The sequence below is a fragment of the Miniopterus schreibersii genome, assembly GCF_964146895.1.
Source record: "Miniopterus schreibersii genome assembly, chromosome: 20".
Classification (NCBI taxonomy): Eukaryota; Metazoa; Chordata; class Mammalia; order Chiroptera; family Miniopteridae; genus Miniopterus; species Miniopterus schreibersii.
Genome location: NC_138122.1, coordinates 5,004,288 through 5,023,567, shown reverse-complemented (window position 1 = coordinate 5,023,567; position 19,280 = coordinate 5,004,288).

Sequence of the window (19,280 nt, the reverse complement as noted above, 5' to 3'; positions counted from 1 at the left end):
TCTGCAAACAGGCTGGGATTTTGATAGGGATTGCATTGAATCTATATATCACTTGGCTAGTGTTGTCATCTTAATATTAAGTCCAACAATCCATGAACATGGGATGGCTTTCAATTTATTTATGTCCTCATAAATTTCTTTCAGAATTGTTTTGTAGTTTTCAGTGTAGAAATACCTCACCTCCTTGGTTAAATTTATTCCTATGTATTTTATTCTGTTTGACGCTAATGTAAACAGAGGATTTTTTTTTTTATTTCCTTTTTAGGTTTTTCATTGTTAATGTATAGGCATGCAACTAATTTATATGTAATAATTTTGTATTCTGCAACTGTACTATTTGATTATTAGTTCTAATAGCCTTTTAGGAAATCTTTAGAGTTTTCTACATATAAAATCATGCCATCTCTGAACAGAAATAATTTTACTTCTTTCTTTCCAATATAAATGCTTTTTTTTTTTGGTCTAATTATTCTGGCTTGAACTTCCAACACTATGTTGAATAGAAGTGGTGAAATGGGTATCTTTGTCTTGTTCCTGATCATAAAGGGAAATTGTTTAGTCTTTTACCTTTGAGTATGATATTAACTGTGGGTTTTTCATATATGTCCTTTATAATGTTGAGGATCTATGTGCAATTTTAAAACTTAATATAATGCTTAAAAAAGCAAGTGTTTTTACCTTTTGGTAAATGTATGTCAAATCAGCATGATAATGAATTGATCAGCAATCATATATGTTTCTTTATTGGTGAAAACTGAATTATTTAGTACTTAATTATATTTGTATCATCCATAAAATTATTTCAAAACTTGTGATTCAGTGGTGGTTGGTGTCGGGGAAGAGGGCTCAATGAAATGTAATTTGTAGGAAAATGTTGGGTATTACCAGGATATGATATGATGTAATATATAATGAGAGTTAATAACTTCCTTCTTTTGTACAGAGTGAAGTTACAGTGATTTTGTTTCTTCAACATAAAAAAGTATAAATTAAGAAGGTACATAATGAAATCCTATAAAATCATGAAACAATGGTAAAAGCAAAAACTGACCAGGTCATAAAATTGTTAAATATTTTTATAGAAGATATTTCTTTAAGCATGAAAAAGTAACTTTTGAGCAAATTAAAGGTAATTTATACTAAAAGCTTTGTTCAGGCCAAATATAATCAAGTTCTGAAAGAGTTTGGATGAAACTGTGCTGGAAAATCCGTAACCAGATATTAAAGAAATTTAGAGATAATAATATTAAACATTTTGAGAGAGCTTACTGTGAACCAAGAACTTTTCTAAGTGCTTTATGTATAATAATTTATTTGACCCTATGAGGTAGATACAATTATATTCCCCATTTTACAAATGAGGAAACTGAGATACAGAGAGATGAAAGACCTTGTCCAAGGTCAGATAGTTACAAAGTACTGAAGATTCAGTTCCAACCTAGGCAGCCTGGCCCCTGGGAGCCTTCATTCCTAGAGTCAGCTGAATAATGGCCTCCCAAATATGTTGGCTTAATCCCAGGAACTTGCAAATATTTATTACGTTTAAAAGATCTTGCCCATGCCCGGCCAGGCGTGGCTCAGTGGTTGAGTGTCGACCTAGGATCCAGGCGATCAGGGTTCGATTCCCGGTCAGGGCACATGCCCGGGTTGCAGGCTTGATCAATGACTCTCTCATCATTGATGTTTCTATCTCTCTCTCTCCCTCTCCTTTCTTCTCTCTCTCTGAAATCAATAAAGATATATTTAAAAAAAAAAAAAAAAAAAGATCTTGCCCACCCAGCATGGCTCAGTGGTTGAGCATCGACCCATGAATCAGGAAATCACAGTTTGATTCCTGGTCTGGGCACATGCCCGGGTTGTGGGCTCGATCCCCGGTATAGGACGTGCAGGAGGCGGCAGATTAACGACTCTCTCCCTCATCATTGATGTTTCTCTCTCTCTCTCCCTCTCCCTTCTGCTCTCTGAAATCAGTAAAAACATATTTTAAATATATATCTTTGTAGATGTAATTAAGTTAAAGATTTTGAGAGGAGAAAAATACCCTGGATTATCTGGGTGAGCCCTAAATGCCATCACCAGTGTCCTCATAAAAGACAAACGGGGTTCACACAGACATGAGAACAAGGACACATGGAGGAGACAGACAATTGATGGTGGAGGCAGAGATTAGAGCAGTGCAGCCAAGGAAGCCGGGAGAGGCCTGTTGTCCCCTAATGTCCCCAGAGGGAGCCTGGGCCTGCTGGATTTTAGACTTTGGCCTCCAAAACTGTGAAAGAATAAATTTCTGTTTTAAGCCCCCCAGCTTATGGCTATTTGTTACAGCAGCCACAGAGACTATTTTCCCTTGATTGGGATGCTGGGGTGTCTCGTGTGGGAAGATTTCGGCATCAGCTGCCGCAGGTGAAATCATAGCAGCTTCCACCACTGCTCACAAACAGGCCTTGGTGGAGAGAAAATGCAGAGCTGGCAGGACGGCTGGTTAAACAAGTAGTTCAGCAGCACCTAACGCTTTTCAGAGCGCTTTCCCATTGCTCATGTCCTTCAGCCACCTGACCTCCACCTACTCTTTGCACACAAGAGGAAAAGTGGGGCCACTCGCTCAGCGCGAGCACGTACGAGCCAGGCGTGAACTCCAGCCTCCTCCCTCCGAGCACTTGCAGCTGTACCGCACCCCACGTCGGGCGAAGAGCAGAAATAACAAGGGGCATAGTGTTAGAGAACAGCACTCCTGGTTTACAGTGCTCTCCACCTGTATCATGTCATTCTCACAATAGAGGTCACTCTTATTACCCTTTTACAGATGATGAAAACAAAGGCTGGGAGAAGTCCGGAGACTTTTCCTGAGTCACACAAGGACCAAAAGTGGCTTGATCTGCAATCCAAGGCCAATTCTTCCTCCATAACTACCCTAGTATTTTGCATACATAGACGCACGGGCAAAATACACAAATACCATACTCAAATGCACATGTTGGGCTTTTTTGTCCATCTAAAAATAAAAATAGTCTTGATGTAGAGTTAAAAACAGAAGGGCGATTTGCATAAGACCCCGAGCTCTCAATTACACCAATTACTTTATAATTACAGGCAATGCCATCTTGGTTTTTCAAAACTCAACGTCTATTCTTAAAGAATCTGTCAGAAAGGAGGTTTCTCGGGGAGAGGTTCCAATTAGTATGCATGTTGTGTGCAGAGGGAGCGAAAACCTGCTGGAGCCCTGAGGAGAAAAGAGGCAGGAGCTTTTAGATGCCCCAGCTTAGCACGCGGGCATGTTGGGAAGCGCAGGCCTCTGGAGAACTCCCAGCTCCCAGCTCCCTGCTCTGGGGGAGTGTCATGTCAAGGCAAACAGCCTGACCTCTCCTGTCCCTGACATTCGTCTTCCCACCTGCCTGTTGCCCCAGCAGCCACTTCTACACTTTTGAGGAGGGTGGAGAAAAGCTTAGCCTGCTGAACTCGGATTTCTCAGAGCTGCAGGGGAGAAACAAGTGGAATGGGTCTACCTAAGTCCCTCCTGCTGAAATCTTTGTCTTATCTTTTCCTTGTTTGGTGTCCATGGAACAGTGAAGTATCACCATCTTTCCTGTCCCAGGAGAAGTTGGCTCAGGAAACGTTCTTGGAACCTGGCGTGGAGGAGTGGGCAGGCATCTGCGAGCAGTAGCTCAGCATTTTTATGTCTTCAAGTTCCCTTCCTTGGGTCTGGTTACTTTCCATGCCCCAACTGCCCTGCCACCAGATCAATAATCAGAGTCTTCAGACACTGTTGCTCAAAACACAGTTTGCTTCCAAGAGTCCTGATTTACCTACTCTGGGACAGGAAGGAGATCTCAGTGAGTTGGAACATCCAGATACCTTAGATCCCTGAAGCCAACCCCTCATCCCATATGAAGGAGGGCATTTTGACTCTTGTCATTTGGGGCTACTGGTCCAAATGGCAGTGTCAATATGCAAAGTCACCACTGTACAAAGCATGTAATCCTGACGCTCACCTCCTGTATGAGATGAGTAGCCTCATGGCAGGTAATTTGTTCTGCTTTGACAGGTGGACCATACCTGTTCTCTGACTGCCAGTGCAAGCAGGTAACGAGGTACATCTGAGACCACTGCAAATTCGGGGCTCAATACTAGAACTCCATACTAGTTCCTTGAAAGGGCCTGTCTCTCTCTCTGTCTGCCCTCCTCTCTATACATAAGGAACTGCCACCTTCTATAATTCTCAGTCTCTAGGCTTAGACTGACTCTTCCAAAGATACTGGGTCCATATCTGAAAATTCACGTTTCTCCTAAGGCCACAGCTGCTCCACCACACTGAATTTCTTTAGCAGAGACACCTCCAGTTACAGTTTGCTAAGCACCTTTATTCGTGGTATCTCAGTCATGCCCCCAGGGCATAACATGACTGAGAGGGCGCTTTCCCCTATGCTTCTCCATGACCTGCACTCTCCACATCTACACTTTAGAAGACCACTGAAAATAAAGCAAAGAAAGAAAGGCAAGGGAAAGGTAGCAGGCACGGGCCTAGGGAGAGTGGAGGTTCAGCGGGCTGGCCTTTAGTGGCTGCTCTTACACAGGAAAAGCCTGAGCCCTCCGGCCAGGTGGTGCACAGCATCCCTGCCGCTGCTCTCCTCCCACCCACTGAATTCCAATCCAAATTTCATGAATGGCATGCCTTTCCCTGCTTGACTTACCAGGAATTTATATCTCTTTCTTCCCTAGAGTGTGTGCCTCTATTAAAATAGTGATTCTTATCTGGACTCTTATAGCCATGTGTCTCACCTTTCTTACTATTTTCTGAGCCCCTCACTAGGGGCCAGACACAGAGTCACTAATTCTGGTATTATCACTCCTACTTCGCAGATGTGAAAAGTGAAAGCCAGGAAGCATAGCCAGTTTCTCCAAGACCACATCACTGGTAAGGGCAGTAGGAACACCATCCTAGAGCAGCAGTCGTGGTGCACAGCGTGGTTTCTGCAGTCTCTCTGCTTGGGTTCAAATCCTGCTCAACGATCTGTGTGAACTTGGGGAGGTTTTTAACCTCTCTGTGCTTCAGTTTCCTCATCAATAAAATGAAGATAACAATAGTGTCTGCTTCATAAAACTATGAGGATTAAGTGAGCTAATGCATGCCAAAAGATTAGAAAAATGCCTCGTACAGAGAATACACTCACTAAATCTTAGGTATTTTTTTCACACTTTAAATGTGCAGTTCATTGTTTTGTGTTGTCTTTTTAAAAAAGACAGAGCAAGAGCAAGAGAGAAAGAGAGCACAAAAGGTCCTCCCTCATCTCCAATATTCTTGAATGCAAGGTTGGAGTACACAAATGTCAAAAAAAACCCTTGCTGCTCTCGCACACACTCCGTCACCCCATTTCCTTCACCATGTCTCTACAGAGTGTTCCCACTGACCCAGCCTAAATAATCCTCCCCCACAACCTAGCCCTGCCCTCAACCCAGCATGCTGGCGGCTGCCAGAAAAATCTTGACGAAGGCCACCTCCAACCACGTGGCTCCCATTGTCTTGAGCCGTCACGGAAAAATCTATATGTCTACACAAATCTTAGTTATTTTCATCTATCTTCTTCCTTTTTCAGGTTCGGTCACCACAAGCAGCCTTCACCTCCCCGACCCGACCCCATAGGCTCTGAACATTGCCTTCTCCGACGTCATATCCTTCCTCCCCTCTCCTGGCACTCAACTGCCTGCCCTCTGAACTTCACCTCCCTCTGTAAATGCTCTTCCACCCGTGTCTCTACCTAAAAGCCGGCTCTTGCCTGGAGGGCTGCTCTGGCCTCTGGCCTTGCTGGGTTGCACGCACCCTGCTGTTTAGGGCTGTCTCCCCTCTTCCCCATGCTCCCCTGTCCCTTGCTTGGAATCTCCTGTCACCTGACCAAACCACCCATCCCCACCCTTCTTACAGTTATCTAGTGCCTTTTATCTTGAAGAGTTTAGCTCCTGATAACCCCTCTCTAAAACACTGTCCTCTTCTTCATTCTGTTGATTTAACATACAGATAATCATGCGGCCAGGACCCTGACCTTCACTCCTCCATGGAGCTTTCCCTCTCTTGCAACTTACCCACTCACCAGAATGCTCATCCCTCAATTTTGTCGTCACCAAGTACTCCAGCCTCCTCATACATAGTTTCAAACATCCCGTATTATGACCACCATCTCCTGTATTTCAAGTGCCCTTGCTCAAGTGGCCCAGCTCCAGCAAGCATTCTACCCCTCCCCCAGAATTGCTGGTGCATTGATTCTGCAACCCATCCCTGTCCTTTACTTCCCCACGACCTGGGCTTGGAGTCCATGTCAGTCAGACTCTACCCCTCACCTTCACTCACCCTCACTGCCCTTGCCCTCCTTCCCTCTGTTACCACCTACTTCCTTGCGCTCAGCTAAAGCACAGTTCTGGTTTGTCCAGCCAGATTGGACTGCACTTGCACAACTAAACAAGTTCTGGAAAAACACACAATCATGCTGGCTTACTTTACTTCATGATCAGTAAACTCAAGGCGGCCTGTGATGCTGCTCAGCATTCCTAAGGTGCGCTCACACCTCTCCTACTCTGCTGGGTGGCTGCGAATGCAATCTCATCTTTAATGTTGGAAAACTCCTCACCAGTCCTCACTCTCAGCTGATGACCTGGTTTCCACTTGATTGAGAGAACTGAAATAATGTGAAAAGAATATCCACAAGCTCCCGCCACACATACCCGCCTTCCAGCATTTATAGGTGCAGCGCTCTCTTCTATCACTGTGAGAAACTGTGCTCCTCTCTAAGGCCAGTCGCCCACTTGCCCGTTGGAGCCCATTCCTCCTCATCTATTCAGGAAATGCTCTAGCAATGTTCCTTTCTTTCTTTTGCAGCATCAATTTTTCTCACGCTACTGGATCTTTTTCATCAACATATAAACATACTGTTATTTTTCCTATTAAAAAAAAAAATCTCTCAACCATGCTTTCTCTTCTAGTTGTCCCCCATTTCTCTTTCCCTGGAGCAAAATTCCTTGAAAACCTCGCCTGTGCCCATTGCACAAAGACATCTCCTCCCATTCTGTCTTGAAATTATTGTTTCCCTTTTTACTGCCACCTTTCACCAACACTGCCCTTATTAAGACCAGCAGTGTCATCCGTGTTGCTAAAGCCAAAGTCAATGTTCAGTCCTCATTTCCTTAATTATCGTATTTTACACTGTTGGTCACATTTTCCTCTTTCAACACGTTTGAGCATGGCTCCCTGTATCACACACCCACCTGGTTTGCAACAACATTTTGACATCCCCTCTAAGGTATCCTATGATTCCATCGCACTCACCTCTAAATCCTGGAGTGCCCCAGGGCTCAGATTTTAAAACCCTTCTCTAGCTACTCCCACTGCCTCGGTTTGGTCATCCAGTCTCTGGTCTTCAATACCATCTATGTGCTAATGTTTCCCATATCTGCATCTCTAGCTGAGGCCTTTACAAATTTAACTCATATATAACACTGCCTGGTACACTGTCCCATACGGATGTCTAATGGACATCTGAAGCCCAGTATAGTTATCACTGTGCTCTTGATATACCCAAACCTGTTCTTCCCACTTTCTTCCCAACCTCAGCGAACGCAACTTCATTCTTTCAATTGTGAGGTTAAAAACACTGGACTCACCTTTGGCAGTTCCCTTTCCCTCAGCCCACATCCAGTACATTAGCCAAAGCAATCATCATTCTTAAACATAGACAGAGAACTTGACCCCTTCTCTGCTCCACTGCCACCCTTCTGGTGCAAGCCCGTGACCATCCACACTGAGACAATGGCAGAAACCGCTAGTGCTGCTTTTTGCCCTGCCCTTGTCACTCTGTCTTCAGCACAGCTATCACAGGGATGTTAAATAGGCCAAATCATTTCAGCTCTCTGCTGAAACCTTCCATTAAGTTCTCAATTCCTTCCAGGCGACAGCTCGAGGCCTTGTTCTGACCTGCAAGGCCCACGTGGTCTGTCTTCCCTGCACCACGGCGACCTCCCCTATGCGCAGCCCCATCCACTCTACTCCCGTCACACTAGTAACCTCACTGCTCCTGGGGCACCACAGGCATTCTCTGCCCTCAGACCCAACACTTACTATGTCCCCCGTCTTCCAGAATCCACTCAGCTCCTCTAAGCCGTTGCCTAAATGTCACCACCAGTAAGGACTTCTCTGGACATCCTTTCTGAAACTTCAGTTCTTCACATTTCCCCTCTCTGCCTGATCTTCTCCTAGGAGCTGTTCCCCTTCTCGCATACTATATATCTCATTCATTCATCTTTCCTGCCTGCTACACTTGCTCGGTGAGGGAGAGGAGTTTTGTCTGGTTTACTTCCTGCTATGTCCCCAGTGGCTACAACAATTATGACACAAAATAGGGCACAGTAAGTAGTGGCTGATAACCAATATTATCTGTTGTCATCAATACATCTAAACTAGAGCTCTTGATTTACACACACACACACACACACACACAAACACACACACATACACACACCCCTGACTGATTTAGTGCCCAGTAGTCTACAATCAAAGCCAGAAACCTGGGATTCCTCCTCGATTCCTCCATTCCCCATATTCCCCAGACCCAATCTACACAGGCCTGGCTACTTGACCATCAACACGTGCCCCAACTTCAGCTCCAGAATCCATTCTTCTGTCCTCTCACCCACACCCTCTGCCACTACCACTCTGGTGGAAATCTCTCTCCAGACTGTGTTTAGCTACCTCTCCTGGGTGTCTCCTGCACTCTCCTCTGCTCACTCGGCTCTTGTCACTTTAGTCTCCATTCTTACCCGCCCATGTTTCTCAAGCAGCTGTCTCATGAGCCCGCATGCCTGTTCCCTGACTGCCTTCTCCCAGGTCCGTGCCTGGCTAGCTTTTCTTCCTTCTTATTTAATCTTCTCAGGGCACCTTCCCTGAATACCCTGACAGCCCTTCTTAAAGCAGCTCCCACTCACCCACCCCTCCCCTTCACTATTCCAGCACCAATATTATTTTCCTCCAAGCACATGTAATTTCCCTCATTGATTTATATGTACGTTTCTTTTTCACCTGCCCATAGAAACTGTGACGTCCTTAAAGCCAGGGATAGAGTCAGAAATAAGTAAATAGTTAGCCCTCAAATGCATAAAGGGGTGAATGAAAGCTGTTTTAGAGTCACTGCGGTCTCTGTAGCCATCCACTGCCCCTCCCTGCCCCTAGGAGCAGGTGTTGTACAGAAGCAGGAATAAGGGCCAAGCAAGAGCTCCTAAAACATCTGGCCACCAAGCTGAATGAGCTTGCTTCAGGATCTTCAGAGCCCCCTTTTGGTTTTTCTCAGTAGTAATTTCTCTATCTCAGTTTTGTGGGAATGAGGGGAGTCCTCTTCATTAAGCAGCACTATCCCAGACCATGTTATTTGAAAGGGCTAAAGAAGCAACAAGTAACTCATTCCAAAATAACCCTTACTTGGCTTCCAGATGCTCTGAACAGCTGGATGATTTTCTCAGCCAGAGAGCTTCTGTCTAATAATATGAGGAAAAATTGAACACATTGAGATATGCTAAATGGGGTCATTGTCTTTTTTTATTGGATTTATTGGCATGAGGTTGGTTAATAAAATGTTATGGGTTTCAGGGATACAATTCTAAAATACATCATCTGTATATTGAATTGTGTGTTTACCTCCCCAAGTCGAGTCTTTTTCCATCACCATTTATCCCCCTTTACCTTCTTCTAATTCCCTCCACCCACTTTCCCTCTGGTAATCACCAGACTGTTGTCTGTTTATGAGTTTGTTGTTTTTGTTTGTTGTTGTTTTTTGGATTAATCCCTTTACCTTTTTCACCCAGCCCCCCAACCCCCAACTCCCTCCCCTCTGACAACTGTCAGTGTGTTCTCTGTATCTATGAGTCTGTTTCTGTTTTGTTTGTTAATTTATTTTGTTCCTTAGATTCCACATATAAGTGAAACCATATAGTATTTGTCTTTCTCTGACTGGCTTATTTCATTTACATAATACTCTCCATTCATGCGGTCACAAAAGGTAAGATTTCCTTCTTTTTACAGCTGAGTAGTATTCCATTATATAAATGTACCATGGCTTTTTTATCCACTGCCTTTATCATTATGTAGTGTCCTTTGTCTTTACTATAACCTTTGTTTTAAAGTCTATTTTGTCAGATATAAGTATTGCTGCCCCAGCTTTTTTTCATTTCCATTTGCATGAAATATTTTTTCTATCCCTTTAATTTTTGTCTGTGTGTATTTTTCCTTCTGAGGTGGGTCTCTTGTAGACAGAATATATATGGGTTATATTTTCTTACCCATTCAGGTACCCTATGTCTTTCGATTGGTGCATTTAAGCCTGAAATGTTTCTGTTGAGAAATCAGCTGACAATCCTATGGGAGCTCTCTTGTAGGAAACTAATTGCTTTTCTCTTGCTGCTTTTAAGATTCTCTTTTTGTCTTTAACTTTTGGCATTTTACAGTGATGTGTCTTGATGTTGGCCTCTTTGCGTTCATCTTGTTTGGGAGTCTCTGTGTTTCCTGGAACTTATGTGTCTTTTTCCTTCACCAGATTAGGGAAGTTTTCAGTCATTATTTCTTTATATGGGTTCTCAATCTCTTATTCTCTCTTTTCTCCTCCTGATACCCCTATGCTGTGGATATTGCCATGTTTCATGTTGTCCTAAAGGTCTCTTAAATTATCCTCATTTTTTAAAATTATTTTTTCTTTTTGTTTCTCTGGTTGGGTGTGTCCTGCTACCTTGTCTTCCGGATCACTAATTCAATATTGTGTTTTATCTAACCTACTGTTCATTCCTTCCAGTGTATTCGTTATTTCAGATATTGTATTTTTCATTTCTAACTGGTTCTTTTTTGTGGTATCTATGTCCTTTCTCATGCTATTATAGTTCTCACTAAGTTTCTTAAAGTTCTCACTAAGTTCCTTGAGCATCCTTATAATCATTCTTTTGAACTCTATATCTCATAAATTGTTTTCCTCCATTTCATTTCATCTTTTTCTGGAGATTTCTACTGTTCTTTTATTTGGGGCATGTTTCTTTGTCTTCTCATTTTGGCTGCCTCTTTGTGTGTGTGTGTGTTTTATATATTAGGTAGATCTGCTGTGACGACCCCCCCCCCTCAGTCTTGGCAAGGTGGCCCTGTATAATAGGTGTCCTGTGGGACCCATTGGCTCAGTCTCCTTGATCACCTGCTCTGGGTGCTCCAGGAATGTCCTCTGTGTGTGTTATGTGGGCTCTCCTATTATAATTGAATCTTGATTGTTATTGTTCCATTCATGCATGGTGCTGACCTCAGACTGGCTGACTATGAGGATTAACCTGGACTCCAGTGTATGAGCAGTTGTTTAGGTGCTTGACCACACAGAGTGGAATTCTCAGCAGGGTCTGGTGCCTGTCAAGATCTTCTTGTGGATATGCCACTTATGGAGCTAATTGGATCCTGCTCTGATATTGTTTAAAGTTGGCCAGTGTGTGGGTTGGTTCTGGGACCTCTGGGAGGGACTCTGGTGCGGGCCAATGTCAGACACTGTCTGCAACTGGCCCTGGGCAACCTGTTTGGAGCTACAAAGCGATTCCACAGTTTGTGACTGCCTCTGCTGGGGCTGGGTGTGCTCAGGAAGGATCAAGTTTCACACTAAGGCTTGTTTTTACCAGCACCAAGCCCCAGAGGCTTGTCAGCCAAAGTTCCAAGGAACCCCAAGATCTTCCTCCACCTGCCTTCACCTGCCAGCTGCCTATTAGGCTCAGTCACTGAAAGAACCTCTGGTAGTACTTGAGTTGCATGAGGTAGGTTCTCAGTCAGTCACCAGGTAGGGGTGAGTGGTGTCTACCAGATCTATACAGGTTCAAAATCGGTGCCAGTGCTGGGTCTGAGGCCACTCAGCAAATGTCCCAGGGTATACAAAGTCTACCTTCCACCTGCTGAGTGCTCACATACATTTGTGTTGGGCAGGGTCTTGGGGAGTTGTCAGGTTCAGGCCCACAGAATTTATCAGGTCCAAACAGAACAAGATTTGGCCATGTAAAGGGAAGTCTGTGCCTAGGTCAGGCGTGTGAGGGAAAATTTTCCCCCATCCTAGAGCCACACAACTCAGCCTGTCCCATATTCTGCCCAGAACCTGATTTCAGCAGAGCAGAGCCACTGGAAGTTAATACAGGGGGAGGTGCTGATCAGGCTTAGGGAAAGGTGAGGGCAGTTGGCCCCACCCCACAGCCACATAACTCAGTCTTTCCTGGATTCTGCCCAAACTTTGTTAGGATGGAGCCTCCAGGAATCGAGAGGGTGGGGCTGCTGGAAGCCCAAAGAATGGAGCGAGCAAATCTCCTATGAGGGGGAGGTGCCAGTCAGGTTCATGGTAAAGTGGGATAATTTGCCCCTGCCCCAACACCACACAACTCAGTCACTGGCACCCCATGAGACCACTCAGACCTCTATGCCCTGGCCCAGAAAGCTGACTCCTCTGCAGGCTGCAAGCTCTGCAGGGTGAAGCCACAGGGAGTCCAGAGAATGGGGTTATTTCATTTCCTGAAGCTGATGCTGCACAGAGGGGAGTGCTTCACCAGAGAAAGATGATGTCTGCAGTATATAAGAAAGGGACTCAGCACAGGGGTCCTGGTGTCTGTTCCTTTAACTCTCTCTAGAGCCACAAACCTGTCTCTCCTCGAATGACTCTAGTCCTTTCTGCCCTCCCTCTGCTGGAGTCCAGGGCAAGTGGCTACTAATGAGACTTTGTGCACCGGCCCTTTAAGAGGGTGCCTGTGTTCCTATCAAACTCCCTTCTCTCTCTGGCAGACAGAATCCCCACTGATTTTCACAGTCAGATGTTATGTGGGCACCTGTTCCCAGCTCTTGTGCTCTGGGCTGAAGAGCCCAGCTTGAGGCTGAGACCTACGTTTCTCAGAAGGAACCTGTGCAGCTGAGATATCCCTTTGGAATCTCAGCCACTGCCCATGGTAGTGGGGCCAGCCCTTTTCATGTCTCTGCCCTTCCTACCACTCTTGATGTGGCTTCTTCTGTAAATCCTTGGTTATAAAACTTCTCTTCAGCTAGCCTTCAGTTGATTATTTATGATGTTTGTTCTATATTTTAGTTGTTTTTCCAGTTTGGTCCTGGGGGGAAGTGAGTGTAACACCCACCTGCTCTGCTGTCATCTTAGACCCCTTGGGTCATTGTCTTTAATTTCCATATAAAGTTAAATACCACTCACTTTCTCCAGGCAGATCTTTAGCAAAAGTTTTAAATTCTGCATTTAGCATAGGGCTGGGTACAAACAAAAAATCAACAGGTGACCCCACCATAAAATTTATAAACTAGATGTGCTGAGAAAACTGACACACATTAAACAATCAGCAGACGATATGATGGAACATAATTAAGCACTAAACAGTGTCATTCAGGTTCAGAGAAGATTGAGGGCTAGAGTAATTAGGAAAGGCTTCTTGGAGGAATTTCAAACCACGTTTTGAATGGTGTGGAAATCTGAAGATGAGGAAAGTGGTCCAAAGGAGGAAAACATTTGCAAAGGCTCAGAGTCGGAATGAACCTAGAATGAGGCAACTGGCCTGATCAGGTTTAGGAGGGAAGGATTTAGAACCTGCACACATGGCTGTGCGTCTCAAATTCATTACTTATACAGTGAGTATTAGCACAAAAGTCACTTGGCTTCTCTGAACCTTTGTCTTACCCGCTAAATAAAAATATTACCTGCAATACCTCTTTACCTACCTCAGAGAACCCCGAGGGGATCACAGGAAGGGCTGTGCACACAAGAAGCACAATAGGGACGTGAGGCCACCTGGTGGAACTGGGCAGCCTGCAGAAGGCTTGGAAGCCAGACAGCTTGCCTTGGGGAACTGGGGAGAGGGCTTCTCAGCTTGGATTTAGCAGATTGCACACTTTGTGAAAAAAAAATGTCTTTTCTCATACTAAGTACAAGGTGGCTGGAAAGCAAGGCCACATGCTAGGGTGCAATGGTAGCTCCCTGTCAACAAGCAAAAGATGTCACAAAGGGCATCACCCCAGGATTTAAAAGTGCTCTTTCAGCCTTGCCAGCATTCAGGCTTGCTTGGTACTGGTGACCCCTTTATTTCTTTCAATTTCTCCCTTTTGTAATAAAGATGTCTATATTATACCTGTTCCACCGTTATAAATAAATAATAAATAAGTAAGTAAATAAATAGATAACTAAATAAACAAATAAATAAATAAACAAATAAGTAAATAAATCTGCTCTTTCAGAAAAGCCATTATGCTCTAAAGTTACACTTTTTCTGCTCTGTGGCTTGCTTATAGCATTGTCTCTGGAAACAAGAGTTTGGCAACTTTCTGTGGTAAAGCTCTGCTCCTTCCTAAATAATGCCACCTGTGTTCAGAGTGCTAGAAACCCACCAGCTTGTTTGGTATTTTTCTGGCCTCTAAGCAGGAAAACATGACCTCTCAGGAATGAGGCGAGCAGGTAGGCAGCTGGCCAGAGCCAGCCGAACAATAAAAATTTGCTGAACGCCCCAACTCTACCTGCTTTTCTGAATATGCTTCATGGTCCTAGAGAGGTCTTTGCCCTAACGCAGGATGTTATGCTTGGGGTCCCAGCAGCATGTTTCTTTGCTCTCCCACCTCCACCCCATCTGAAACATTGTATGCAGCCTCCTTAGTGAAAATAATACTGAATTTGGAACTAATGCACCTGAGCTCAGGACCTGGTGCTCTCTTACCAGCTAATTGTCTTGAGCGAGTCATGCACCCTCCCATCTTAGGCACCTTGGTGACCAGTCACAAGGATACACGTGTTTCCATGTCCAAACATTGGTGATCGGTCATGAGATAACTAGCGTCTGCACTTAAATTAATTTAAGTAATTTTAAACACCTTACTGATAGGTCACGACGGAAAAGTAGCTGGCCAAATCAGCAAGTTCTGGCTCAAAATAGCCAGTCAGCAAGGTGTTAAATTGCCTGCCATATAATGGGAGCGATTGGTCTAGTTCAAATTAGCTCAAATTTAGCTAATAACCAGAATCCCATGGGATGGGTATCTAAATGCAGGTTCCCAGGCACTGTAGGAAATTCTATTCATTCGGTTTCAGGTACAGACCTGGTGACCTGTGTGGTTTTTGTTTGTTTGTTTGTTTTTAAAATATATCTTTATTGATTTCAGAGAGAGGAACGAAGAGGGAGAGAGAGAGATAGAAACATCAATGATGAGAGAGTCGTCATTGATCGGCTGCCTCCTGCATGCCCCCGACTGGGGAAATGAGCCCGCAACCCGGGCATGTGCCCTGACCCGGAATCAAACCGTGATCTCCTGGATCCTAGGTAGATGCTCAACTGCTGAGCCACACCCAGCCGGGCTGGTCTGTGTTTTTAACACGGACTCAGGATGAATCAAAATGTTTGGGTACCACTGAGTCTCTAAGACCCCCTCCAATACCAATACTCTTGGATCCTCTGACTGGTTGATTGCAGCAGCCTGTGCAAGATAAAGAAGGCAAGATACTGTTTTTGTTGCAAAGACCTTCCTGAGCTCGTTCCCACCCCTTTCCCAAGCAAAATTCACTGATTCCTGACTGCCTTTGGGCATGTGACTGGTGTTGGACCTGGTTGCCTGTCTATCTTTCTCTTATGATCTGTGAGCAACTCGAGGGCAGAGGACATGTCTTATTCATGTTTCTGTCCGCAGCACCTAGCACAGTGCCTGGCGTGGAACAGGCAGATGATTAAATTTGGGTTAATGATGCCCTAAGTTCTGTAGGTTTCTGTTCTTTCTGTTCTTCTCACCCACTCCTGTGGCCAAGGAGACACTTGAATTAGGGTCAGAATTGATAAGCAAAGTGTCCGCAATTTCAGCTTGGACATCTGACTGGGTCTCAAGGCACCCTTGTATCACCAAGTGCAACATGGGCCAGAGGGACTTAGCTGCCTTCTCCCTTCCCCCATCAACCTTTGTCCAGCTGGGACCTTCAGTAATGTGGACAGGTTGAAAAAGCAGGGGGCTCCCAGTCTATGGGGTGACCACTCAGCTCAGCATTCTGAGGCATATCCTGGGGGGAAAAACTGGCATCCTCCAGCAGAGAGCTGGGCTGCAGCCTTTCGGCCCTGGTCTCGCTCTGCAGCCCTGCTTGTGTTTCAAGCTCAGCCTCACCCTCTTCCCCAGCCAGCACTCCTCCTGAGAGAGGAGTGTGTTTAAGATTCCCGGCACAGGGTATAAGAGGCGATTCCAAGCATCTTGTTGCAGAGCAAACTAATCCTACTAGGTTAATTCTCCCCTCGGTTTATTCCATCTTATTAGAGCCGGCAGGCACCCTGCGATGCTTCATTACCTGTGCCACTCCAAGTCAAGCCTTCCTTAATGAGCTGAGCAATGCGGGGAGCACCCTGCTAAGCACCCCAGATGGATGTATTTGTCCTAAAAATGGGAAAGCCCTGAATTCCCCAGACCTGTCCACAGGACAAAGCCACAAAGAAGAGGGATGGAGTCCTCTGTGCCCGGTGGAGGTCAGAAAGGGACAGAGGAAGCTGCCCTTTAACCTCCTCACTTGTCTCAAATCTCTCTCCCTTCACTCACACTTGACAGCCTAAAGAAAATATTTATGTCAAAGATCCCAGGACTGAAAAGATTTCTTGCTCTGCCCACTTAATCCAACTGCCACCTTAATCATCACACCCTGTTTTCCAACAGAGACGGTGTCATTTTCTCCAAAAGGTCTCATTTCTATAGCCTGTGAAATTACCCCAGGAAAGAGGAAAAGAAAAGGGGTTTTGCATTGGCAAGTGGAGGAAGGGGTGTATAAGTGTGTGTGCATGGAGGTACCTGGGTAGGGGCTGTGCAGGCAGGTGAGGGTGTGTTGGGGGCCAAGAAAGGGAAGGCAGTGCCAGCACCATATATCTCCATTCTTCCCCACTGAGCCCTGTGTCTGTGTGAAAGAGATCTCTGCTAATTAATCAAGTCCTCTCCACCTCAATGAGTGAGGGCTCCTGCCAGAAGATAAAATACTGCAGCAGCTAGCGGAGGATGGCCGACTTGGCACAGCCACTGAGGGCCTGGATGAAGCAGAGGATTCATCAGGGGGCACAATTATTTCACCAGCATGCTATGCCTCTCTTCCCAGAAACCTCAGCTGCCAAGGGCACTCTTGCTCACTTCCTCTCTCTTGCTTTGTCTGATCTGCATTTTGTTCCACCCGTCTCTCTGCACTCAGGCCCCCTACTCTTGCTAGGTGGCATGTAATTTGTTACATTCTGTGTGTTCCTTTCATGAGCTTGTGTCTGTGCACATTTCTGCCTTTTACTATATTGCTCAAATCTGTGGTCCAGAAGGAGGGGGAAAGAAAGAAAGTGACTAAAGGGAGAATGTGTGTGTGATGGGGTTGGGGGGCTGCCGCACATCAAAGGGCCTTTGCATGCACTGCATGAAGGGAAAAACTCAGAGTGAATATACAGAAAAAGCAAAATCGTTCAAAGAACACACTGTGGTTTCCAGCATAAAAGGGTCGCAGATAGAATGGCTCCTGTGAGGCTTTGCTCATGGGGGGAAAGCAAGTCACTCTGCAGAAAAAAAAACAAAGTAAAAATACTCACGGAAAAAAAACAAAAACAAATGGGTAGCAGGTATCAGGCAGTCAATCAAAACAGTACAGAGATTATAAGATTGTTTTATCGTATCAACTAGATCCTGCTGCTCTATCGCCATATGTGGCTTCTACACAGGTTCTCATCTTTCTCTCTTTGTTCCCTGACTACAGATGAAGATGCCTAAATAGCTTACTAGAAGAGGACCAGTTTCCAGGCAAGTTGTAAAATTTCTCAGAGCCTCAGTTTCTCTTTCTATAACAGGAGTACATCCCCATCTACATCAAGGTAATTGAGGGATGTAGAGCACTATTCCAACAAGGGAGGAGACTGGGTTTGCCACCTTTAGAAAGAACAAGGGTAGAGTTCTGGTCAAGATGACGAAGTAAGTGAACACTGTATTTGCCTCCCATGACCACATTAAAATTACAACTAAGTGATAGAACACTCAATGTGGAGAACCACTTGAAGGCTAGCTAAACAGAAGTCCTGTAATGAAGAATATAAAAAAGAAGCTACCTCTAGACTGGTAGGAGGGGCAAACATATGAAAGGGCTGACCCCACACCCATGTGTGGCAGTTGAGAATCTGTAGAGATATCTCAGCTACACAGGTCACCCCTGAGGAGTGAAGGGTTCCATCCCACACAGGGCTCCCCAGCCTTGAGCACCAGAGCTGTGAAGAAGAAGACCCACAACATCTGGCTGTGAAAACCTGAATGGATTCTGTCTGTGCCGCTAAGGTGGAAGGCTGCTGGAAACCCAGGCAGCCACTTAAAGGGCCTGTGCACTAACTTACTGACTTGTGGACACACATCCTACAGAGGGACAGTGGCTCAGGAGGCTCCAGAGACATACAGGGAGAAATTTAGTTGAGTGGCTTCAAAACAAGGGCTGGAGGGACAGCAGCCACTCTCTCTATTGAGCCCTCCTGCATGGCAGACAGGTAGGAGTCATCTTTCCTCTGTTAAGTTCCTCTGCTCACATGACCAAATCTGAGTCAGCATTAGCCTGGTGAACTCCACTCACTCCATGCTGATAACTCCCTGAGACCTTGCCTCACACAACTCATATGCACCAGAGGTTATTTCAGTGGCAGGCAGCTGACCTCAACCTGTGCTGCAGGTTTTGAGTTTCTAAAAACTCTCAAAGTTCTGCAGGCCCCAGATGGGCAGCAGCTGGCCTCAGTGTGCTCTGTGCTTTTTGTTCAGTGGCCAATGGCTCAGACCTGGTGCGAAATCTGAATCTGCATTAACATGGTGAATACTCACCCCACCTGGTGAATTCCTGAGGTTCTACCTCAACCAACTCACGTAAATGCCTAAGGCTCTTTTGGCAGCTAAGCCTGACAGGCAGACAGGAGGCAGCAGCAAGTCTTGGGAGTCCTGTGCCTTTTGCTGAGCTGCCCCAGGCCCAGTTTAGTGGCAGTTGACCTCAGTTCACAATGCATCCTCTCCCACATGCCTCCAGGTAAATTTAGCTTTGTAGTTCCTACCAGGTGGCCCCAGGCTGGTCACAGGAAGCCACTGACTTGGCCTGCACCAGAGCACCTCCCAAAAGGCCCCAGAACCAATAACACAGTGGCCAACTTCAGACTACAGTAGTGCACAACCTGATTAGCTTGACAAGCAGCATATCAAAAGGGTAGTCTAGGCAAGTACCAAAGCCCATGGGGGCAGATCCCCCTCCATGGGGTGAGACCCA